Raw genomic sequence first — 26432 nt, 5'->3', positions numbered from 1 at the left:
ATAATTAAAATCAATAAAAGATTATCACAAAATATTTTCTTAATCAATTGGCTAATACCATAACAAAACCACTTGTGCTTCATCCGAAGATGTATCTTTTAGAAATTTAATCAAATAAGTCATTAATAAAAAATTAAATAATTAATTGATTAATCAATAAGTAATTCATCGATTAATCAATAAATAATGAATCGATGAAATGATTAATCAATTAATCAAAAATATCCTTGATAGCCACATCACTTGATCACTGTCATGTCCAAATATTAGCTTCCCAGCTCAAAAGGTGCCTGAGATATTGGCCAAATGAGAAAGAAAATAAACAAATGATTAATAATGAAAATAAATAAATAATAATCATGAAAAAATTAAATTATCAATCAATTCGGTCACAGAACACATAAACCACCACAATTTCATCAGAATCTGTAACAGGGGGAAAAAATTTTTTTTTAGTAATTAATCGAATAATTATATAATTAATCGATACATTGATTAATTGATTAATCAATAAATCAAAAATATCCTTGATAGCCACATCACTTGGTCACTCAAGTCCAAATATTAGCTTCCCAGCTCAAAAGGTGCCTGAGATATTGGCCAAATGAGAAAGAAGATAAATAAATGATTAATAATGAAAATAAATAAATAATAATCATAAAAAAATTAAATTATTAATCAATTCGGTCAGAGAACACATAAACCACCACCATTTCATCAGAATCTGTAACTTAAAAAAAAAAATTTTTTTTGTCATTAATCAAATAATTAAATAATTAATCGATTAATTGATTAATTGATTAATTAATAAATCAAAAATAGCCTTTGCAGCCAAATTACCTGGTCATTGGCATGTCCAAATATCAGCTTCCTAACTCAAAAGGTGCCTGAGTTAATGGTCAGAAGAGAAATGAAATTTAATTAATTAAATAAGTACTTAATTAATCGCTAATAATTAAATAACTCCTCAATTAATTGATTAATCAAAAAACAAAAATACCGTTTTTGACAAAGGACTTGCTCACTACCGTGCCGAAATTTCAGATTCCTAGCTCAAAGGATGGCTGAGATATCGCCCGGACAAACAAACAAACAAACAAACAAACGAACAAGAAAGAAAGAAAGCAAGAAAACAAACAACCAGAGTGAAAACTGAGTACTCTCTTTCAGCGTGCGTCACTGCCGAGCCCCCTTCGGTGCCCAGCAATGACGATTTGCAATGCCTGGAGATGGCATAGGAAAGGAGCGGTGTACAATAGACTAATCATGATCCTTGTCCATGAAAACATAGGTGTGGATTCATTGTACATTGAGCTGTGGTGCAAGTGGATCGAGTCATAAGGGAAAACAAGATTTTTCAGTTTTGTTTTCAATTACCGTAATTTGAATATCAAAAGATGGTATGTATACTCATTCATAACCCAAATTATAATGCCAGCAGTCACCCTAGATAAGTTTTAAACATTCCAATCAATGTATGCATGTTCAGTTACTACTTTTAAGAGGCTATGTTAATCATATATTTATTCTTCGAGAAAATGACCCATTTAAAAGCCGATTTTGGATCTAATTTGCATATTTATGACATCATAATGACTCCAATCATAACAAAACCAACCTTATCATGATCCTTGACCGTGAAAACATGGGTATAGACACTTTGTTTGTTAAATTTGGATGTGTATTGGCCGAGTTATTGAGAAAATAAGATTTTCTCATGTATACTTTGTGGGGGGTAAGCGAAAATCTTCGTGGGGGGTATGTAGCAAAACGTATACAGATTTGGGCCGGTCACCCAAACTTTTTTGAAAGGCCTTGATAGGAACACCAATAAAATCATCGCTGACTTCGTACATTTGCGATTAACACGAACTCCCCCCGAGAGCCAGTAGTACAAATGGTTAGAACATCGTTGGAGAGGATCTTGGAGGAACCTGTCTTATTTAAACCTCAGACATTTATTTTGGTTTACTCTTTGTTGTTGAAGTGTGCGGCGTCACCATGCCTAGATCAAAAGAGCTCTGAGGCCTTCAGAAAGAAGGTTATAGATGCCTACGAGTCTGGGAAGGGATTTAAAAAGATCTCCAAACAATTTGAAATCAATCATTCGACTGTCCGGAAGATCAGCTACAAGTGGAGAAGATTCCAAACAACTGCCAACTTGTTCAGGCCAGGCCGCCCCAGCAAGTTCAGCCTGAGAGCAGACCGCAAGATGCTGAAAGAAGTCTCGAAGAACCCCAGAATGTCATCACGGGACCTACGGGTAGCTCTTGCCACTGTTGTTGTCAAAGTGCACGCGTCTACCATTAGAAAGAGGTTGCACAAATTTGATCTACATGGGAGGTGTGCGAGGAGGAAACCTTTGCTGTCCAGAAAGATCATCAGGGCAAGACTAAAGTTTGCCAATGAACACCTAGGCAAAGACCAGCACTTCTGGAACAATGTGCTCTGAACAGATGAGTCAAAGGTAGAGCTATTTGACCACAGTACCAGAAGACATGTTTGGTGAAAACCAAAGACAGCATTTGACCACAAGAACCTGATACCAACTGTAAAGCGTTGTGGTGGAAATATTATGGTTTGGGGCAGCTTTGCTGCATCAGGGCCTGGGCAGCTCACCATCATAGAATCCACTATGAATTCTTCATTGTACCAGAGGGTGCTTGAGGATAATGTGAGGCCATCTGTCGGATGGTTGTAGCTCAACCGAAGGTGGAACTTGCAACATGACAATGACCCTAAACATCTATCTATAATTCCAGTAATCTCTGTGTGTGTGTGTGTCTGTCTGTGTGTTTGTTTGTCTGTGACCGCTGTTTCTCGACAACCACGGGTCCGATATACTTGAAACTTGCCAGGTATATTGCTGGGGACCCGAGGATGTGCCTTTTCAAGGTTTCATATTAATCGGACAATTACTTACCGAGATATGTCCAAAAAACGCTTCAACCAATCAGAGAGCAGCGAACTAGCGCGTGTGCCGAACGTGGCGGACACACTCTGCCTCGGATGGCACATTTGAGAGCGTATTCATTTATTTCACGTTTGCAAACTATGTTGGCGCTATGTTGGCGTTAAACGATGTTTTAAAACTAATAAAAACGAATTTGCGATTCATTCGCTTTCCTGCGCGTTTGTGTACGCGATGGCGATTTCTTTACCAAACTCCGGAAGCCGTTCGCTTTGGACCGAACCATTTCATGTAAATAGAGGGGGGGGTTCTGTGGTCGTTGCGAATGGACCAAACCATTCATGTAAATAGAGGGGGGGGATTGTCACTGTACTCGCAAGCCGTTCGCCGTTCGCTTTGGCGTTGCGAATGGACCAAACCATTTCATGTAAATAGAGGGGGGGGATATAATTTTAGATAGATATATAGTACGGGCATATATATAGTACGGGCATGCCCTAGTACCAGTAAATCCAGCAAGGAATGGCTGAAAAGAAAGAAATGGAGGGTTCTAGATTGGCCAAGTCAAAGCCTGGATCTAAATCCCATTGAGATGTTGTGGGGGGATTTGAAACGAGCTGTGCATGCAATTGTGCATGCTGTGCAACAATTTTTTGTTGAATAAATTATTGCAAAGTCAATTTTTCATTGTTTTTTTGTTCAATTAGATCACCTTTTTCTATAGACACTGTTTAAATGAAGATCAAATATTGATATGTCCACATATGTTAAAAAGATTTTAAAAAACATGTCATGGGGTGTACTTACTTTTTCAACATGCGAAATTTGCATTTGTTTATTTAAATTATACAATGGACTACAAAATGTAAATATTTCATGATATTTGTTGTATTATATCACCTTTATCTATCAATATTGTTGAAATGAAGATCAAATAGTTGTATGTTGAAAAAGTCTAAACTTTACATGGGGTATACTTACTTTTTCACGTGACTGTACATATACATGCAATTGCCATAGAGGTTTGATTACGAAGCTCTCTTTGAACCACCTAATGAGGTACCACCAGCTACACTACCTTAGTCACTACACCCAGCAAATTAAAACACAGCACGGCCAAGAGATGAAGTTGTGGCGGACACGAAATCTCACTGGCGTGATGGCATCATTCGCGCACCAAGTGGGCGTCGGTCACGCCCGAGGGGTAGGCGTGGCCTCGGGATATACACGGGGCTCGCAGCCCCGAGCTCCTCAGTGCTACAGTGGAGCTCTTCCAATAAAGACTCTTTCTTGTTACCTGCGTTGTCCGCTTCCCTTCTTGGTAAGCAAGTCGTGCGCGTAGCATCACACTACATTGGTGACCCTGACGTTGGCTCAGCCGTAGCTGACCAACACAACACGCCATAGCAATGGCAAACAACGCAGTTGTGGTCAAACTCCCCGAGTTCTGGGAGGCTCAGGCCGAGGTCTGGTTCGTTCAGGCCGAGGCCCAATTTCGGCTTTGGCGCATCACGAGCGACGAGACCATGTACTTCAACGTGGTCGCCTCCCTCGGGCCCGGCACAGCCGCCCGCGTCGTGTCTGTCCTGAGGAACCCACCAGCCGACCACAGGTACGAGGCGATCAAGCGTCTCCTCCTCGCCACGTTTGGCCTCACAGAGGACACAAGAGCCGACCGCCTCCTGGACCTCCCCGAGCTCGGCGACACGCGACCGTCGGTCCGAATGGACCATATGCTGTCACTGCTGGGCGACGAAACCCCGGATTTTCTATTCCGAGCGCTATTTCGACGCCAGCTGCCGGCACGAGTACGCCTCGCGTTGGCCGGTTCCATGATAACGGAACCCCGAGCTCTCGCTGCCGAGGCCGACAAGTTCTTCGCGGCTTTGGACACGCGGGTGAGTTTCGGTGCGGCCGTCGCGGCTCCCGGGGCTGCTGCGGCTGCACGCCCCTACTCCGAGCCCGAAACTGCTGCGGGTGACCACCCCTACTACGCGACGCACCGCGTGGCCACTGAACCTCCTGCGGGTGACCACCCCTACCCCGACGGGCGCCTCGTGGCATACGCCACACCACGCCCACCCCCGCCGCCACGGAAAAAACCGCAAGCCTGGTGCCGGTTTCACACCAAGTTCGGCCACGAGGCTCGGCAGTGTCGCCCACCGTGCTCATTCGGCAGGTCGGGAAATGCCTGGGCCGGCCCTCGGTAGTGGCACTGAGCGCCGGCCGTTCCAACAGCCTACTGTTCATAACGGACACCTTATCCGGGCGCCGTTACCTGTGCGACACGGGAGCGCATGCGAGTGTCGTTCCCGCCGGCACGTCCGACAAGCAAACCGCGGGCCGGGGCCCCACGCTGCTTTCTGCCAACGGTACATCCATACGCACCTCTGGAAAACGCTGCCTCTCTCTGCGGTTCGGAGGGCAGGTTTTCCTGTGGTCGTTCGTCACTGCCGACGTGCCTATGGCACTGCTTGGCGCGGACTTCCTGTGTGCAAATGGGCTGTTGTTGGACGTAAAGCACAGAAGGCTCGTCCAGGCCGAGACGTTCAGCTCGCTCACTTGTGTGCTGCCCGGCTCGTTGAGCAGCTCCTGGAGCGGCTCATCGAGCGGCTCGCCGAGTGGCTTGCTGAGCGGTTCGGTTCCGGCCAGGTTGATCTGTACGCTTCCGGCAGCGGACGAATTCACCCGCCTCCTCGCCGGCTTCCCGGCCCTCACGCGGCCCACCTTCTCGGCGGGGGCCATAAAGCACGGGGTGGAACACCACATCCCCACCGCCGGGCCACCGGTCTATGCCCGGGCACGCCGCCTCGAGCTGACGAAGCTCACGGTAGCTAAAGCGGAGTTCGCTACGCTGGAGCGGCTCGGCATCGTGCAGCGCTCCGAGAGTGCTTGGGCGTCGCCGCTCCACATCGTGCCAAAGCCCGGCGGGGGATGGCGACCGTGCGGGGACTACCGGTGCCTCAACGACGCCACCACCCCCGACCGCTACCCCGTCCCCCACATTCAGGACTTCTCCGCCCGGTTGGCGGGCATGTCCTTCTTTTCAAAGGTGGACCTCATACGCGGCTACCATCAGGTTCCCGTCAGGCCGGAGGACATCCCGAACACGGCCGTCATCACGCCATTCGGACTTTTCGAATTTCTTCAGATGCCCTTCGGGTTGAAGAATGCGGCTCAGGCGTTCCAGCGACTAATGGACAGCGTCTTGCGCGACTTGGATTTCGTGTACGTCTACCTGGACGACATCCTCGTCGCCAGCGCGTCCCGCGAAAGAGCACCTCCACCATCTCTGCACGCTCTTCGAACGCCTGGGCCAGCATGGCCTCATCGTGAACCCCGCCAAGTGCCGGTTCGGCGTCGCCGACATCGACCTTTTGGGGCACCGCGTCACCAGGCACGGGGCCGTCCCCCTACCGGCCAAGGTGGAGGCGGTGAAGGGGTTTCCGCGCCCCCGCACAATCAAGGGGCTCCATGATTTCCTGGGCATGGTAAACTTTTACCATCGGTTCCTGCCCCGCATCGCCCAGCTCCTGCGCCCCCTGCACGAGGCCCTCTGAGGGAAGCCGGGCAAAGGTGACGTTACCTGGACCAAGCAGATGGACGCGGCGTTCGTGGGCGCAAAGCTCGCCTTGGCTAATGCCACCATGCTCGCGCACCCAGCGCCCGATGCACCGATCGCCCTCACCACCGATGCCTCGGACTACGCGGTGGGCGCGGTGCACTAGCAATGGGTGCGTGGTGCCTGGCAACCGCTGGCGTTCTTCAGCCGGCAGCTTCGCCCACCCGAACGCCGTTCTAGTACCTTCGACCGAGAGTTGCTCGGGCTTCACCCGGCGGTCAGGCACTTCCGCCATCTGCTCGAGGGCCGTGCGTTCACGGCCTTCATCGACCACAAGCCACTGGTCTTCGCGATGGGCAAGGTCACCGAGCCGTGGTCGGCCCGGCAGCAGCATCACCTCTCGGCCGTGTCCGAATATACGACGGACATCCGGCACGTCGTATATGCCCCGACGGACATATACGACGGACATCCGGCACCCGGTGGCGGATTGCCTTTCCCGGTCCGTCGCCCACGCAGTCCACCTCGGCATCAACTATGCCCGGATGGCGGCGGACTAGGCCGCCGACCCCGGTGCCAGGCCTTGCGGACCGCCGTCACCGGCCTTGTGCGACGTCTCCCTCGGGCGGCCTCGCCCCATCGTGCCCGCGGGCTGGCAGCGCCAGGTTATTGACGCCATCCACGGCCTGTCCCACCCGGCCATGAAGGCCTCCCAGAGGTTGGTCGCCGACAAGTTTGTCTGGCATGGCCTCCGGAAGGCCGTCCGCGACTGGACCAGGACGTGCCTCACGTGCCAGCGCGCGAAGGTGCACCGACACACCCAGGCCCCATTGGCCCCGTTTACGGTGCCGGAACGTAGGTTCGACCACGTTCACGTGGACCTGGTGGGACCTCTGCCCCCCTCGCGGGGTTTCACCCATGTCCTCACAATGGTGGACCGCACCACTTGGTGGCCGGAGGCTGTGCCTTTGGCGGCGACGACGGCGGCGGACGTCGTGCAGGCGTTCATCGCCACCTGGGTCGCCCGGTTCGGCGCCCCCTCGGACATCTCATCCGACCGCGGCCCCCAGTTCACCTCGGAGCTCTGGGGGCGGTCGCGTGGGGGCTCGGGGTCCAGCTGCACCGAACCACGGCCTACCACCCCCAGGCCAACTGCCTGTGCGAGCGGTTCTACCGCTCGTTGAAGGCCGCGCTCCGGGCCACCCTACGCGACGGCGGCTGGGTCGACAGGCTCCCCTGGGTCCTGCTGGGCCTCCGGACGGTGCCCAAGGACGACCTGCGTGCATCCGCGGCGGAGTTGGTCTTCGGACAACCGCTGCGGGTGCCGGGCGAGTTCCTCCCCGACCCCACAGCACCATGGTCCGCGGCACAGGAGCACTCCGCGCTGCAGGAGACAGCCCGGAGGTTCGCCCCGGTGCCGACGGCGCACCACGGGCACCCACCTACGCACGTCGCCCCGGAGCTTCGCACCGCGGAGTACGTCTTCGTCCAGCACGACGCCCACCGGACACCACTGCGGCCCCAGTACGACGGGCCTTTCCGCGTGCTGGAGACAGGGGTGAAACATTTCACCTTGGACATCGGCGGTACTCCCGACCGCGTCTCAGTGGATCACCTCAAGCCGGCCCACCTCGACGTGGACCACCCACCGCCGGTGGCTCGGCCCCCGCATCGGGGCCGCCCCCCTGTGGGCGGACCCCCGGCACCGCCCCTCTGTGGGCGGACCCCCGGCACCGCCCAGCCCCACTGGCACGCCGCCCCCCGGTCCTGCACCCATCCCGGGTGCAGCCGGAGGCATCCCAGCTGGCATCCCTGCACCCCGGACGCCGCCAGTCGCCAGAGGGCGCTTCGGCCGGGTCATCCGTTTGCCCCGCAAACTGGCCCTCCAGGTGCGCGGGAATTCTGGGGGGGCGCGTGTGGCGGACACGAAAGCTCACTGGCGTGATGGCATCATTCCACGCACCAAGTGGGCGTTGGCCATGCCCGAGGGGTAGGCGTGGCCTCAGGATATACACGGGGCTCGCAGCCCCGAGCTCCTCAGTGCTACAGTGGAGCTCTTCCAATAAAGACTCTTTCTTGTTACCTGCGTTGTCCGCTTCCCTTCTTGGTAAGCACGTCGTGCGCGTAGCATCGCACTACAAAGTAAACATTGAAAACAATACCTATTAATATACATGCAATTGCCATAGAGGTTCGCTTACGAAGCTCTCTATGAAGTCGGTGTAGATGGCGGAAAACTGAAATCGGTGTATCTGGCTTAAATGAAGTCGGTGTAGCTGCCGGAAAACTGAAGTCGGTGTAGCTGGCGGAAAACTGAAGCCGGTGTAGCTGGTGGAAAACTGAAGCCGGTGTAGCTGGTGGAAAAAAGAAGTCTGTGTAGCTGGCGTAAATGATGAGCGGTTTCAAATTCGAAATCCGTTCTGGGCAGTACTGTATTGTAATTTAATGATATTAATCACCAGGTGAAAATAATTTATCGGTCGCGCCAGACCAAAACAAGATCACGTGAGCAAGATGGCGGATCATGGAAGGGACAAAATGGCGGATCATGGAGGGGACACGATGGCGGATCATTGAAGGGATATTTGTAATGACAACATGAAATTTTGTTCCCAAGGGAATGGGGAATGACAGTGAAATTTTGAATGGATTTACATGTACATGCAATTGCCATAGAGGTTCGCTTGCGAAGCTCTCTTTAATGGGAAAATACTAGGGTTCGACATTTTCTTGTTAAGACATTTGAGTTAATAATCATGTGTAGATAAGATTAATAATTTGGGAGGGTAATTTATCGATTACCAATTAACCAGGTGTTTTCTGTTATTTTTTGGTGAACGAGCTGAAGACCCAAGAAGGCGTGATGACGTTGATTGGACGTGGAAAGGTGGAACAGAGAATAATTATTTATAGCTTGGCACGGAAAAGGATTAACGGACATTGTCATGTTGACTTTTTTTGGATACTAAGTTGAGGCTCGTGGAAGAGCTAACACATAGAACATATTGTTACGGTTCTCAGCCGCCCTACTTCCCCTTACAAAGGGGGGGGGGGGGGATTAATCCCCCTGTTCTTTCTGGGCTTGGCGGAACCGAGACTTGGAATGCCTCTTCTGGGAAAAACGCAAAGTATGGTTTTGGGACCAAGTCTCGCTCATACCTAAATCCCTGCGCCGCCACGGAAGCGAGGAAGCAAGCCTCGCACGAGCCACGTGTGGTTTGGGTACGCCAAGCGGATTGAGTACCACGTGGTCCGTGCAGTTTAGGTGGTGGAACCCGATTCGAGGGGTTCTATTCGTACCACGCTTCGGCAATGAGGAAATCACAGGAACGATCGAATGGAAAAAAGGAAGAACGCAGGTTTAATTATTCCCACACGTATATACCATGATCGGGACGCAGAGACGCAGAGCAGCACTTAGACAGTCTTATCTTACTTCCCAGACTCGGGCACGTCACACTCACACAGGGAATTGCAGATGGGTCGATGTTCCAGCCAGACGCGTCGACGTGGTCGTCCAGGAACGGCCTCCGTCCGGCTCTCCACGGTCCCAGCACGTCCCGCAAAGATGGCAGCGGGCGGTGGAAGGAACCTCGTAATGCACGTCTCCTGAACAAAGGCAGCCGATGAGGTGGAACGGCAAATGCACGTCTCTCAGCGCGGCTGACGGTTGCACAGCCGTTATCACTCGCGCGACTTAATGCACTGTATGCGGATCGGCCTCCAACTCAACCGAGCGTCACTTTATAATACCGCGTATTCCGGTTCATGCGCGTCTTTCTTCACCCGCGTATCTCACACAGTCCTTGGACGCTCTCAACTCCTGCTAGTCCGGCAGCTAAGCTAAATATAGCATAACAATTGTGCATTTTGTGAGGAAAGCACCAAATTTGGCACACTAGTAGACTATCATATTATGAAAAGATCTGGATATTGGGCCATCTCAGATTCAGAGATTTGATTTTTGCAAGATTTGCAGATTTTGCAGATTTGCAAGCTGAGATTGCAACGCCAGGGACGGCCGACTCCTTCCTGCGAGCTGCCCACGTCACCCGCACAAGAAGAGCTCATCAAATCACTGCAGCGGCACTGCACATCCTGCAACACCGTGTGTATGAACGCCACTGTATGACATATGCTGATGATGCAGAAGACCTGCCTGAGTTCGAAGACTGGTGTCACCAGAGAGGAGAAGACATTCCCAACTTTCAGTACTGGGCAACTGTGCTGGAACTAGAGATGTTGGTACTGGTCCACGTGCGTTCTCTGCGGCAGGCTTCATTCACGATGTACCTTGATGCCCTGACGGAACTGGTCCCATGGTTCCATGCCTTAGACCACACACACTATGCCAGGTGGGTCCCTGTTCACCTGAGGGACATGGTTGCACTCCCAATGAAGCACCCAGATGTAGCCAGAGAATTCAGGGCTGGCAACTTCACTGTACAGAAGACAAAGAAGGTGTTCTCTTCGATCCCAATCGAATCGAAATCTTGCAAAAATCAAATCTCTGAATCTGAGATGGCCCAATATCCAGATATTTTCATAATATGATAGTCTACTAGTGTGCCAAATTTGGTGCTCTCCTCACAAAATGCACAATTGTTATGCTAAGTTGCCCCACTATGCTTGTAAACGATTCCTCCGGGTTGGTCAGTGCGCATGAGTTCTGCCTGGGCAGCAGTCCTCTCGGGGGCTTTGTGCAACGCTTATATAGATACGCCCCCGAACCTGCTCGAACCCTCTCGAACCTTCTTACCACGCCCTGTGATGCAGTGCTGCCGCCACCACCTCTGAGCCCTGATTGGCGGCTCGTGCTTACCGTCAGCGCCTCTGCCGCCCCTCATTCGGCTCCGCCCCGACCCTCCTAGGCCTGCCTCGTGTTAATTCGCCCAAAATGAACCAAAGTCAGTGCAAAGGGGCATGAGGCTGGGGAGGTTGGAAAGTCGGTAGAAGTAGGGCCTATTCTCCTGACTCTACTCAACGCAGAACTAACATAGGAAAAGGACTAAGCTCACAAACACTAAGAGATAACTATACGATCGCGAGGCTACATGTTGCTTGTGTGACTAACTATGAGGGGGAAATTTTAACCTTTATTATAATGACTGTACAAAACTCAAAACCACAACAGTATAATAAAGGGAGCGGGAGACAAGAGGGGGAGAGAGAGGGAAACACAACAACAGTGGAGAACAGGGACATCGGGATATCTGTGGAAGGGAGAGGGCTGGGGTGGGGTACACGGGATAAACAAGATGGACACTACTAGGACTTTCAGGAAAGAAAACGGAATTTGAAGGAGGTGGATTAGGGGTGTATTAATGGGGGTAGAAAAGATCAAGGTTTTGGATTGGGGAAGATAAAGAAAATGGTGGTGAACAGCTGTTTTAAAGACCTGGAGGGAGGAGTGGGATTGAAGAGAGTGAGGGAGTTTGTTCCAGACATGGGAGAAAAGAGGAATGAAGGAGTGAAGGTGAGCAGTCTTGATTTTGGCAGTTTCACCAGAAGAGGGTTGCTGGCAGATCTTCTGCGACCTGTAGGAATATTTGGGGAACAGAGGACAGACAGAGTTGGGGGAGCAAGGCCGGAGAGGAGTCGGTAGAAGACAGAAAGACCACCAAACCTGCCTGCGGTGAGTAAGTGAAAGGCCCTCGGAGGTAGCTTCATCGCGGGAGATTCCAATGATTCTGAAAGCTTTGGTTTCAACAGCGTGAAGTCGAGCTAGGTGTGAGATGCACATTATCGAGTATAATTTGATAATTCAAACCTCATTGGTCGTATGTTTTGGCAGCCATTTTAAAATTTATTTGGAATCTGAGTTGTTTTTTTAAGTTCCTTTGAATTGATTTTTTTTTTAATCCAATGCTGAATCTGGTTTTTTAAAAGATGAAGTCAGGTGCCACGTGTCCGATCAACCCGGGATCTCTGGGTACCCGTGGTCATCACTGCCAGCAGTTATAAAGTGGCAGTTCTCATATCTTTGTGTGATCATCATATCAGCACATTGTGTAAACTTTTAAAGAACTTCTGCTTTTATTTTCTATTTGAAAGTATTAAGGATCATTTGCAAAGATCATGAATTTGTGAAACGGTGGACTTTCCATTGGTCAGGAATTGTTTACAAAAATGTCCCCAGGTGAGGGCGCCATTGTACGTGCTGGAAAAACTGGTGAGTTTAAACCATCATCTCTGCTCTCGTTTCAGAAAACAGAAGTTTAACAGGTTTGAATTAATCTCTCCATATTTGTGGTTTTGACACAAACAATATGCAGAAGGGCTGTTGGACGTTTTTTTACTTTTTCTATGAAGAGGCCATTTTGTCCGTCATGCCCATATACGTTATCCACACCTACTGTAATTAGCAATAATCCCATATTGTTTCGTGGTTGATTAATTCCTGGTTTTCACCCAAGTATCCCGGGTTTGATTTCTGGTATGGGATGCCATGTTTTTTTCCAGTCTCGGCTGCATAATGATTTGAGAGTCTGCTCTTGAGTCGGATTCGAACCCTGGCCGAGTCCTACCCAAGACTTGGAAAATGGTATGTGCTGCTTCCTTGCTTGACGCCTATAATTTTAAAAGGATGGAGCATGGACAAACAACCATATGTTGGCAACCAGTGCGCAGGCTTGATGGACCTGCTCCAATGGCCTCATCATGCATTGAAGTTACTTGTAATTATTACGAGCTTGATCTGACATTAAATGTATGGAATTTACCATCTATGTCTCTATAATATGCGACTTTTGAAATGAGGTATGAATGCTAAATGAGACTGTGTGTGTGTGTGTGTGTGTGTGTGTGTGTGTGTGTGTGTGTGTGTGTGTGTGTGTGTGTGTGTGTGTGTGTGTGTGTGTGTGTGTGTGTGTGTGTGTGTGTGTGTGTGTGTGTGTGTGTGTGTGTTGAGTCGCTTCTGCTCGCCGGGCTCTTTTAACCTGCCGTCGCTAGTGCAAAATCTGTGATTCAAATAATCTTTTAATTTTCAGAATTTAGATGGAAGAGTGCTAATTTTGAAATGGTTAACCATACACTGTATATATTATATATACTAGCTTGGCTCGACTCTCTACGCGTCGTTACAGAGGAACGGGCTTGTTTTAGCAGAGGATAATGAATGTACCTGAGTTGCTGTGTTGTCATGATTTACACCAATCATAATACAAACAATTATTTTGCACATTTATTTGTAGTGTTTGTGATATTACATTTTTATAAGCAATTTAGGTTGAAGATTTAAGTTGAAAAAATAAATAAAATTCAAGAAAGAACCCCTCAGCACATACATACGGGAAGGGTAGTTGCAGACTGGAAGTTTGGGATGATTACACCTCACCACCACGTAATTCAAAACACTTCACCACCACGTGATTCAAAACACCTCACAGCCACGTTATTAAAACACCTCACAGCCACGTTATTAAAAACACCTCACCACCACACAATTCAAAATACCTCACCACCACGTGATTCAAAACCACCACAACGTTATTAAAAACACTTCACAACCACGGAAACAAAAGTTTGAGGGAGTCGTTAAGTGACAACACAGACACTGCCCAGATGTGTAGATATATAGATAAATTACTGTACCCGAGTTGCCGTTTTGTCATGGTCTACACCAATCATAATTCAAACAATTATTTTGCACAAATGTATTTGTAATATACGTGATATCACATTTTATAAACAATTTAATTTGAAAGCTTAAGTTGGAAAAAAAAAAATTCCCGAAAAAATTCCCCAAAAAAACAAATTGGGAAATTTTTCAAAAGAATACCCTTAGGACATACCGACGGGAGAGATATGTGCATACCAAAAGTTTGGTACGATTTCACAAAAGTTTGAGAAAGTAGTTCAGTGACAAGACAACACAACACGAGACAGACACTGCACAGATATATATATATATATATATATATATATATATATATATATATATATATTGTTGCGGATATGGCATTTGGCCTCCATATCCGCTTGTAAATATTCCCCTATTTCCCCAATACTCCCCAACTATCCCCAATCCCCCATTCCCTAGTCCCATTGCCTGTAAATAACACTCTGTAGAACCGACCTTCCCCTTTTTCCCCCATTAAATGTCGTGCCCAGGTCCACCGCATCTCACGTAGACAACTTTCGGACATCTTGCTAGTTATTCTTATTCTATGTCAGTTAAGGACTCGTTTCCATTAATTCTGACTCTTCGTTGCACCAGAATGTGATCGTATGGCACCAGTAGTGAGTTTAGGACCTTTCCCATACCTCCTTCCATCTTCTTCCCCAAACAACAACTACAACTACAACTACAACAACAATTACAACAACAACGACGCTGCGCGGGGGAGTGTGCGTCATCACACCGGCTCGGTTAGCCGCCATTGACAATGCGCGCCGGACCATGCGCTCCACGGGGTTACCACGAAGGGGCTCCTTGTCAGTCCCCCGTCAAGGGCGGAGCCGGTAACCCCCCCCGCACGCACCCAATGAGAGGCGGACCCGGGTGTTCGTGAGAGACTGTTGGTGAAGTGTGCGACAGGTCTGGTGTGCGAAAAAGGAGGTGTGCGAGAAAGCCCGACTCTGGGGTGTGTGAGGAAAAAGTGCGTGCCAAGGAGTGAGGGTGCTGGCGAGAATGAGTCGGTCATAGCGCGTGTGCGAGGGAGCACATGGAAGCGCGGTGTGGTAAGTGTTACAGAGGGTGTGACGGGAGAGTGTGCGCGAGAAAGGTGTGTGACGGACAGGTGCATGGGGAAAGAGTGCGCTGTCAAAGGCAAGGAAGAATGCACGCCTGTGGTGAGTGTTACAGAGGGTGTGACGGGAGAGTGTGCGCAAGAGTGTGCGCGAGAAAGGTGTGTGACGGACAGGTGCATGAGGAAAGAGTGCGCTGTCAAGAGTAAGGGTGAGTGCGCTGTCAAGAATGGAGGTGAGAGTAGTGAGAGTGACAAGGAGCGTGAGTTGGTTGTGACAGGTGAGAAAGGATGCACACCTGGAATGGTAGAGCGTGAGTGGGAATGCACGCTGGAGTTGGTGGTGAGGCACGTGGTTGGGTGTGCGAATGAGAGCACACCTGTGATTGTCACAGAGGAGGTGACAGAGGAGGGGGCGCGAAGAGGTGTGTTGGTGAGGTGTGCGACCAACGAATGTGTGCCAAAGTGTTCAGTGGTCAGGTGTGTGACCAAGGCTGTGAGTGGAATGAGAGTACCGAGGTGTGTAAGGAAAGGTACGAGGAGCATGGAAACGGCTGGATGTGTGAGCAAGGAACGGGCTGCGGGGTGTAAGCGTCCAGGTGAAGCATCGACGGTAACCGGTTTAGAAGTTAGAACGACTTATAGCCGAATCGGGCCCTCGGTGCGTGCTGGGCCTCGCTTTGAACGGCCGCGTCCGTGCTCCACTAGGCGGAGCGGGCGGCTGGATAGGAAGGGTCGTCATGGCGACCACGTTTTGTTGAGACGTGCCGGCAGGTCGAGATCGGGACATTGGATGGCTCCACGCCAAGATGGTGCGTGGGATCTCGGCCCGGGTAAACCTCCTTCCCTGCACCGAATGCGGGACGTATCCAGCCGCTGGCACCAAACAACCCGCATTCATGGCTTGGTTGTACGAAGCCGGGCTTTGGACGGGAATTGGCGCACCGAGAGGCAGTAGTGAGTAGACGTGTGATGAGGTTAGTGTTTTGGCCCCAAAATTAGAGAAAAACAAAATTTGATGATTGGCAAAGGATTGGCAGTAATGATTGGCAGATGATGGGCAGTGATTGGCAAATTTTTGATTTGTTGAAATTTGATGTGCAAAATTGGTAGTGAGCGATGGGCCCGGTGGGTAAGGGTGGCACCCCTGCCACCCTTCCCATGGTGGGGGCAAAGGAGCAATAGCTTATGGGGTTGATGGCAGTGAAAACTAGCCCGGGTGGGTTAGGTTATATTGATAGGGCCCTAGAAGATGACATTAGGTGACGTTAAGTTTAGTTAGTGACTGATACCTGTAGTGGGGACGCAGGTAGATTAGTGTGGATGATAATGACGAGGGAGCGCAATAGTTTAAAGGGACGACTGGGAAGCGCAAGTTTCAGAAGGGAGTAGTTAGATGAGATGATGCTGTGTGAGGATGGAACAGGTGTGATTGCACAGGGGTGCAACTGGACAGGTGTGTGGAGCAGTGTATGAGTAGTGAGTGTTGTGGATCAGCGCGAATGCGCTTGGGGAGAGAAGGGTGCAGGCGGCACCAAGAGTGAGAGCACAGGTGTGCAAGTGCAGGTGTGTGGAGAGAGTTGGAGTAAGTGGTACGGAGTGGTGTGCATGGTGCGAAGGTGTGGATGGGGGAAGAGTGGACCCCTTTCACGAGTACCCGGGGCGGGTAGTGTAAGTGTTAGGTAGAGGGTATAGGTAAATTGTGGTTGGATATTGGCATTTGTGGTGCGGTTGCAGAATGGTATTGCGGATGGGTGCATTAGTGTTGTGGAAATGGCTGGGCGTGTAGCCTGTTAGTGTGTGTAGTTGGTTTGGGCACTCCACCACTGTGAGGATGTCGGCCAGGTGAGGCCGCAGGTGGGCTCTGGGAGCCGTTAGTGTCAGTGGGGCCCGAGGATCCGGAGGACGGACCCGGGTAGCCCAGTGCCAGAGAGGGCACCGAGTGGGGAGAGCGCCAGAGGGCCTTCCCCAGGTAGTTAGGTTAGGGTAAGGAGCAGGTAAGCTCGGAGGCAACTGCAGTGGTGGAGGTGTGTAGGTGGGTAGACCCGCTGGGAGAGGTACACGCCACAGCCCGGAAATTGTGCGAAGGCACCGGGAGATGAATCGGGGGAGTGAGACCCCAAATTGAAAAGCACCACAGTTTGGTCAATGGGCATTGGTTTTTAGAACCCATAGTGTAAGAGGGCCAATGGTTTGGCCGGAGAAAGACCCCGGGTAATGTAAAGTTGTTAAAGTCATTTAGGAAATAGTTAGGATTGATGAACCTGTCGCACCATACGCAGCCACTTACCTGTGGTGATGATGACTCCACACCTGTGTTTTCTTTGTTTTGTGCAGGAAATGAGAATTGCTGTGTGGATTGGTGAGACGCATCACGACGTGGATGAGACATTGGGGTGATTCCATCTCTCCCTCCTTAGGAGGGACTGATGATGAATTGGTAATGGCAAATTTTGATGTTCAGTTGGAGATGGCAAATTTTGATGAGAGTTGAAAATGGCAAATTTGATTGGTTAGGAGGGAGAGAAGACGAATTTGGTTTATGGGAGGAACGGGGAAGACAGTAGGGACGTTTGTTGATTTGTAAAGTAGATGTTTATGGGTAGTGTTGTGTTTTGTGGATACAGTAAGGGGTAAGGGTGGGGCCATGTAGGTTACCTGGTGGGGGGGGGGGGGCATACGGTAGGAACGTACCTGTCTCACCTGGTTCCCATGTGCCCCTAGTGTGCATTACCTAATGTTGCGTGCACTTTTGCGCCCTTACCACCTTACTCACTTGTCTGCTTCTTTTGTCTCCCACCTCCGAGGATCTGGCTTTGGGGCAGAGAGAGAGGAGAGAGAGGTGCTGGCTTCGCAGTTGTGGGCCTGTACTTTCGCTGCTTGCTGCCGGGATCGATACACCATATGGACCGCAATGTTTGTGGCCGCCCACCATGGACCGCAGTTCTTTTGCGGCCAAGCACCACCCATTGATGGACCTCTGGGTCAACGTGGCACCTATGCCAAACAGGTGAACCACTAATAGTTGGCCCCCTTGACGGCCACAATAAAGAAATGGACGCGGTTGGCGCCTTTCTTTATTTCTAGGGAAGCAAGAAGGCCAAGTGCACCACACGAAGAGCAAGAGACACCTGCAGGGTTAGGGGTTGTTGTTTTTATTTTAATGAACAATGGTGACTGCACCGATTGGTGCTTGGGGTGGTGCTTTTGGTGCTTGGAAGGGGTGCTCTGCACATTATTAAAGGCCGTAAGGCCACAGAGCACTCGTGGGTTGGTGTATCGATGCTGGCATGCGTGCTCTCTCTATGCATAACATCTGCATGTGTTCCTCCAAAAACAGGTCCTGGATCGTAGTGTAAATATCAGCGTAGTCTTGTAAATAATGCTCCCTACCGGCTGTATGTTTAGTTTGCGAATTCTTTCCGCAATTCGGTTATCCTGTGGGCGTGTTTCTGTTAGGAGAAGGGTGCAACGTCGCAGGGGGACATATTTACTCATTTGTGAATATCTGTAAAACTGTCGCACTCAGGGTAGAGTTAATAGTAGAGGGAACTACATCTGAGTGCCACACCAAAATAGGTAAAAATTTATCGGGTCGGGACGCCCCAAGGGTAGAGAAGGGTGCAATGTTGCGGATATGGCATTTGGCCTCCATATCCGCTTGTAAATATTCCCCTATTTCCACAATACTCCCCAACTATCCCCAATCCCCCATTCCCTAGTCCCATTGCCTGTAAATAACACTCTGTAGAACCGACCTTCCCCTTTTTCCCCCATTAAATGTCGTGCCCAGGTCCACCGCATCTCACGTAGACAACTTTCGGACATCTTGCTAGTTATTCTTAGTCTATGTCAGTTAAGGACTCGTTTCCATTAATTCTGACTCTTCGTTGCACCAGAATGTGATCGTATGGCACCAGTAGTGAGTTTAGGACCTCCCCATACCTCCTCCCATCTTCCCCATGCAACAACAACAACAACAACAACAACTACAACAACAACTACAACAACAGAGGGGGGCGGCACGGCGCGGGGAGTGTGCGTCCTCACTCCGGCTCGGTTAGCCGCCATTACCCATGTGCGCCGACGGGGTTACCACGAAGGGGCTGCCTGTCGGCCCCTCGTCAAGGGCGGAGCCGGTAACCCCCCGCACCCAATGAGAAGCAACGGGCCGATTCCATCTGGGGCGGAGCTAACGAGCCGAGGGCGTGTCACTCCCCGCCGGATATACGCAGCGACTTACCGGATGTGAGATCAGATGCGCCCCCAGCTTGAAACGACAAGTCGCGACCTCCGAGCGCTGAGCGACCTCCCCGCATCTATTGGACCGGACCGGGTCGATTCTGTCCCTGAGCCAAGGTGCACCTTGAGCCATCGACTACCCGCTTTCCTTGCCATCAATCCCCGTGTGAGTCAGTTTTGTCCTGTTTATCTGTCGTCTGTCGGGGCTACTATAAGACCGTAATTAAGTGCCTATCTTACTATGCTGTCTCTCTCATCCCTGTAATCTGACCTTCCGCAATATTATAACCTCCTCCGGAGGTCTTGAGAACTGAACCCTTGGTGTCGTGTCATGTTACCCCAGCCGTTGTGTCCTTTTCCTCAATTGATTTAGCGTAGCGCGACTCGGCAAACGTTCAAGTATAATCGGGTAAACGTGCAGACGCGGTCATACCAAACCGCTCGGTAAACCAACATCCACAACCGCGTCTGTAACAATATATATATATATATATATGTATATATATATATATATATATATATATATATATATATATATATATATATATATATATACATACATATATGTATGTATATATATTGTTGCGGATATGAAGACTGTATATTTTTTGATTGTGTATTATTATTATTATTGTTTATTCTGCGCCCCCCTGCCTCCGGAGCTGTGTAAAGGTGAAAGGGCATCCCATAATTAGTCCACAAGCATACACGTCAGCCAAATAATAGAATACCTCTGTTTGATAGTTATCTCTTATTATGTGTTTTTAGAGTAAGGCTGTGTCTCCCATTAATTGAAATACTCCATTGCACCAGTGAAAGAGATAGATTCCCTTCATTCCCACTCCCAACACTTCCATTCCCCCCTTTCCGTCAATTGCAATTCGCATTGCCAACTGCATGTTGGGCGGTTTTCCCTTCATCCGCCATTGACCACGAGGCAGGGTTGGGGAAGAAAGGCGGGTCCCCACCTCGTCAGAGAGGGGAGGAGTGATCCAGCCCCACTCGACCAACCATGAACAAGGGGTTTGGCTTGAGAGGGCGGGAAGAGAACGTTTGGGGGAGGTTCGCAAAGGTTGAGGGGCGGGGCCTATATAACCCACGGCGGGGGTGTTCCCAAAGGAGATGCACTTTGAGTTGGTCACAAAGAGTTGGTCTGAGTCGGTTGCCAGAGGAGGGTCAGTGGTTGCGTTGGTTGCGGTGGTAAGAAGTCGGTGGTGAGAAGTGGTGGCGTCGAGGGGTCAGTGGTTGCGTTGGTTGCGTTGAGTTGTCAATGGTGAGGAGACACCAGGGCCAAGAGAGAGAAGGTGCCAAGGGCCATTACCAGCAGTTGCGCCAGAGACGGCAGACGCGCCCTGAGCTGAGCCAGAAAGGCAGCGTTGACTCCACCAGGCAGCTTCAACCCGTTACCCCGCGGGGACCAAATAGCGGTGGCATCGGTGGCCGTCGAGGTCCAGCCGACGTCCCGTGCGGGATCAAGCCCGAACCATCTGCCCCAGCTGAACCTTCCCATTCCTCCTTCCAACATTCATTCCATTCCATCCTTCTTGTATACGTGAGTTTGTTTTGTTTGTTCTGTCCCTGGGTATTTAATTAAGTCTGTAGGTAAGCTAAAATTTGCACTGTGTCACCTGCGTCTTATGTGTTGTAAATAAAACTTGATTGCTCCTTTTTGCTTGTGTGTGTAAATAATAAACCCCATTACTCGTCTGTACGTCTTCTCGTTTTATTCCTTTTCCTCTTGCATTGCGTCGTTTTTGTCTTTTCCCTCATTGAGCAGCTGTGGTGCGATACGGCCAAAGTTCTGGGTGAATCGGGTGAGTCAGGGATCCTGTAACGGTCGCGGCAATACCAAACCGCTCGGTAACTAACATCTTAATCCGCGATCAGTAACAATATATATATATATATATATATATATATATATATATATATATATATATATATATATATATATATATATATATATATATATATATATATATATATACTAGACGACCCATGACCCGTTGGGTCAGTCAGTTTGAATAGATATGAGAATAGAACTAAAGCGAACGCTGGACATCATCAGGGAGATTATTTGGGCCAGCAAGCCATAAGGCTCACCTCTCCAGCGTTCTAAATCACTTATCTGTGACACGTGATTTCGGCCCTTATCTCCGATCACGTGTTTTTTTTTTTTTGTTTGTTTTTTTTAGAAAAAACACACGACCCATGGACTACCACGATTTTGTTGTCAGAGGACACTTCTGATGACGATGTTCTTTGTCGACGATCCTCCATTTACATAAACTCGCACGTTCTCTTTCCTCTTCCCTCGACTGAGCGCCACATACAGCTGACCATGCTGGAAGACCGGTTTCTCCAGGTAGACCAGCACATTCTCCATAGTTTGCCCTTGCGCCTTATGGATCGTCATTGCGAAGCAGGATTGTATGGGGAACTGGCAGCGCTGCAAAGGGATATCCTCAGCTTCCGACAGATTTAGTCGGATCCGAGGGAGCATTACAGTTTCGCCTTCAAACGTTGAACTTATGATCCTCGCAACTATAATATTTCGAAGCATGTCCTCAACAATCATGCGCGTCCCGTTGCAAAGTTTCGGAGGGTCCAAGTTCCGCATCAAAATGATAGGGGATCCTTTTTTGAGCTCGAGGTTGTGCGGCAGCAATCCCGAGACTTCAACGGAATCTAGAAATTCCGTTGGGAAGTGCGTCGCATCAGTACCCTCAGTCACACTGTTGAACGCAGCATACTCCTTGCTAGCACCAGGGAACCTTGTGATGCATCTTGAATTGATGTTTCGCATCATATCGTTGAGGGGCACTAATATAGACCTTGCTGAAAAAACCTCCATCGGATTGGCGAATGATGGATATATGGTATCGATGCACTCATCGAGCCCACTCGCTGTCAGCAGTATATCCTCTGGCAAATCTATCTCATCATCCGCATTTTTCTCGATTCTATCCTCGCCGATGTCGAGCAAAATTCTTGAAAACTGCCCACTTCCGTCGGTCAGTCGCATATTAGTTCTCAAGTGAAACATTCCAAAGCTCTGCCATAAGTAGCACTTCTTTATGCACGCATTCTCAACGTCAGCATCACACCCTCTTTTCACCACGGGCAGAAGTTGACGGAAATCACCACAGCATATCGTCAAGATCCCTCCAAAAGGCTCGTCTTTGTCACATACATCACGCAACGTGCGATCCACAGCCTCGAAACTCTCTCTCCTGATCATAGGACACTCATCCCACACGATGAGTTTTGTACTTCGAAAGAGGTCTGCGATAGTGGAATTTTTATCGATGTTGCATACGCCATCTTCCCTCGGTGTCAGAGGGATTTGGAACCTTGAGTGCGCTGTTCTTCCACCAGGCATGAGGGTAGCAGCTATGCCAGATGAGGCCACCGCAAGGGCAACTTCTCCACTCGCTCTCACTTTAGAGAGAATCAGGTTAATAAGAAACGTCTTCCCTGTGCCTCCAGGCGCGTCAATGAAAATCATTGATGACTGATTCGTGCGGATGCAACCGCACGCAAAGTCAAAGACAACTCTCTGCTCATCATTGAGCAGAAGCTGCCTTTCGTCTACGATTCGCTGTTGTTCCTCCGTGTCGTATTGGAGTTCTCTCAGTAGGTGAATGTTGGCAATCCCTTCATGACGAAGAACAGTCGTTGGAGTCGGCAAGTGAAAATGTGCAACAGTTCTGTTCAACAATTGCAGTTTCTGCTGCAAATACGATAGAGCCAAGTCATGATGGCGCTCGTTGATGGCAATATTGGGATCATTTGCAGATCGTCGATGAGCTAGAAGATAATCTTCAGCCATAGCGTCCTTGAAACGTTCCCATAGATCCAATGGATTGTCGACTTCACTTTGTGTGAGGAGCACAATGAACAAATCCCTCATGGGTCTGGGAAGGCGTGTCCTCTCAGCATCCTCCAGAGTCTCGCGCCAGACAGCGTCTCCTTGCAGCAAACCCATTTCTCTGCAAGCGTCTTTGAATGTGGGTAGAATGACATTATCACACGTTCTCAGGACTTCGAACGAAGTCGGCCCTCTCACGTGGTGGAGGAGTAGTCGGAAATAGTACAGGTCACCAGTATGCGGCGAAACAGTGTAAACTCGTCCCAATATGTCATCCTCAAACATTCCAGGGATGCCCCCCACCGGTCTGCCCTGTTTTCTTCGTTGCCATCTCTTCTTGGTCCATGTATAGAATCTCGGAACATCCACGTACAACAGTGTCTTAGCGAAATGGTCAGGTCTGCAAAGATCCATAAACTCTGTCAACGTGGTTTTGGCCATATTGGGATTATTTCTTTGTTCACGAACGTTCCCAGCAAAAAATACCTGTTGTTCATTTGGCAGATGTACTCCTAAACGGATAACCGCCGGCTTCCTGTCATGGACTGAGAATCCAAGAATGGAGGCAACAGCCTCTGAAGGTCCAATGTATCTACCCGTCAAGTACTCCGTTTTCTCGTCGTTTGTGCGCAGTGCATAGTCTGTGCGCAGAAGTGAAATTTCTTGATCGCTACCTTTCATGGCATACTTAATAACATACTTAATCGACTTTATAGAGCAGCATATTTCAACGTTGATGTGGCAATCAAACGTTTTCCGGAGATAGAGATTATGGGGAACAACCCACTGATTTGTAACAGATCGTCGTTGCCTCCCTTCTTGGTGCCCTTCAAATCCTCCCATTTCTGGGGATCTTCTTCTATATATGGGGTACGAATCGTCTCCGCACCGTGTGTACGGAGCATATGACCGCGGGTATCTGTGTCTGCATGCTCCATTCTTCCAGCATCCAGTTGCTGTGGAACAATATGGACCATGGATCATGTGCTTCAACACCAGTCTGTGTCCCTCTGGATCTTCATCGGGATCTGGTATTTCAGCTTGTACAAATCGATCATAGTCTTGTGGTCTCGGCTTTGAAGCTTCATCGAGCCACAGCAAACAGTGTATGTGAGGGAGACCTCGCTTTTGGTACTCCACACACACACAACGTGAGCGATACAGTTCCCGAAGAAGCCTTCTGATCCAGTGAGGTATTTAAGGAACACCGTTTTCTTCAACTCGAACACTCTCGCAATGAGATCCGGTCTGTCGTTCTCACTTTGGTGAGGAAACAGGTTATTGGAGATTTCAGGCCACTTTGGATTACACGTCATAGTGATGAAGTAGGTCGCGTTACCATATTTTCTTACGTACATCATGGCATCTTGACATCGCTCCATCATATACCTCGGCCCCCCTACAAATGTCGATGACAGTAGTACGCGGCGTCCGATGTTGGACAAATCGTCATTGTCATTGAGAGCATCAGTGAAGCCACTGTATGTAGCAGACCTCAGCGATGCCTGGTTCAGTCTTATAAACGCCAATCTTGTGCCTTCCATTTTGGCTGCCATATCAACAAGATACTGCTGGAACAGACGCCCCCCTCTGAGGAGGTAGTTGAACTCATCCTCGTGGTTCATTATTCGGTAGGAGTAGTATTTCATGGCAGTCAATCTCCTGCCATTGGTCATGTTCATTTCGGGCTGCCATCCGTCATCTCCGAATGGGAAGAAGAGAACATACTGGAGTGCGTCGTAAGAACGGTGCAACTCAGAAATACTTTGCAGCGCTCCTCCTCTTGCTTTCAATACAATGTGACGCACTGTAGCTTGAGGATCGACAGTATTCTTCACAACGACACCCACTTCATCAGCGATTTGACCATTGAACCTCCTCTCATGTTCACCAGCTGGTCTCCTGTTGGGATCAATAAGAACGAACGCCTCTGGCAAATTGCCTATTTCCTCGCGTGCCATGCGGAACGAGTGAACGTAAGGATTCACTTGTCTCAGCACGGTCTCTAATGCTCCAACTACATCACGGTGAATACCAGCATTGGTGAGTATCCGCATCCTCAACTGTACGCTGTCATGTGGATCTAAGAAATAAATTTGGAGGAATTTCGGTTGTTCATCCGCATTTGGCAAGAAGGAACCGATACGATGATGTATTTGACCCTGAATTATGACCGATGGGCTCCATGCACCATGCCGAGGAGAAACTTGGCTTCCTCCAAATGATGTCATTTGAAATTGACAGTTGTATTGTCTGATGTTCCTGCGGAATTCGTTCGCTGTGGGTCCATCGCCGGCAAACAGATTGTGTAATTGATGGGGTAAAGGTCCCAGATTTCCCAAGGACAGCTTTCCATTCGTGCAGCAAAAATGAGCTGTTTCACCTTGGAAAAGAAGCGCTCTACAATGTGGACAAATCTTGTCCATCGCACCGACGTCAGCAGAAGTGAAATTTCTTGCATTCTGCGCGTTTCTCTGCCTTGTCTCAAGAACTTCCCTTATCCTATCTCTTTCTCGCTGCTCCTGAAGACGCTGTGCCGTCTCCTCTGCAGATTCCGCATCTCTCCTCATACGATCTCTTTCTTGCTGCTCTTGATGGCGCTGTGACGTCTCCTCTGCAGATTCCGCATCCCTTCGCAAGCTGACTCTCTCTCGTTCCTCCTGAAGACGCTGCGCTCTCACCTCCTCCGTCTCAGCACTCCTTCTCATCCTTGCCCTTTGTCTTTGCAGCTGAAGGCGCTGTGACATTTGCTCAGGCGTTTCAGCATGTCGTCTCTTCCTTTGGCTTTCTCGTTGCTGCTGAAGACGTCGTGATCTCCCATCGTCTGTTTCAGCACCCCTCGGAGATACTGCTTCCGCACGAGAACTTGAAGGAATGTTGCTATTCGCGTCCATAGACGTGAGGTGTGATTCGTTGTCCGCGTCCGTAGCACCGTCGGAGGGTTGATACGACATTCTTCCTGCAAATAGTATTGTTTTTGTGCTATCGTTTTGCCGATCATCAAATGACAAATAAATTACATTGTGACAATTAAAGATTTCAAATAAACCTATTTAAAGTGTATGCGCATATAAATAATAAAAAAAATCGAAGAAATATCTCTCGGTAATTTCCTGAAACATTTTACTTCCGGGTAATAATGTTGAATGAAATAACGAA

The 26432-nt window shown here is 49.3% G+C and overlaps 1 long non-coding RNA gene across 1 annotated transcript in view; it reads left to right on the top strand.

Annotated features, from left to right (window-relative positions):
• Positions 1-26432, top strand: part of LOC137413496 (uncharacterized) — a 164308-nt gene that overhangs the window by 38020 nt on the left and 99856 nt on the right. Inside the window, exon 2 of the long non-coding RNA XR_013621820.1 lies at positions 12613-13017. This is a non-coding gene — a long non-coding RNA (uncharacterized LOC137413496). The remainder of the gene's footprint in view (positions 1-12612; positions 13018-26432) is intronic.

This window comes from Myxine glutinosa, chromosome 1 (genome assembly GCF_964187855.1).
Source record: "Myxine glutinosa chromosome 1, kmMyxGlut1.1, whole genome shotgun sequence".
Taxonomy (NCBI): Eukaryota; Metazoa; Chordata; class Myxini; order Myxiniformes; family Myxinidae; genus Myxine; species Myxine glutinosa.
Note: the sequence above shows the minus strand (reverse complement) of the source record. Positions and strands in the feature narration are given on the sequence as shown.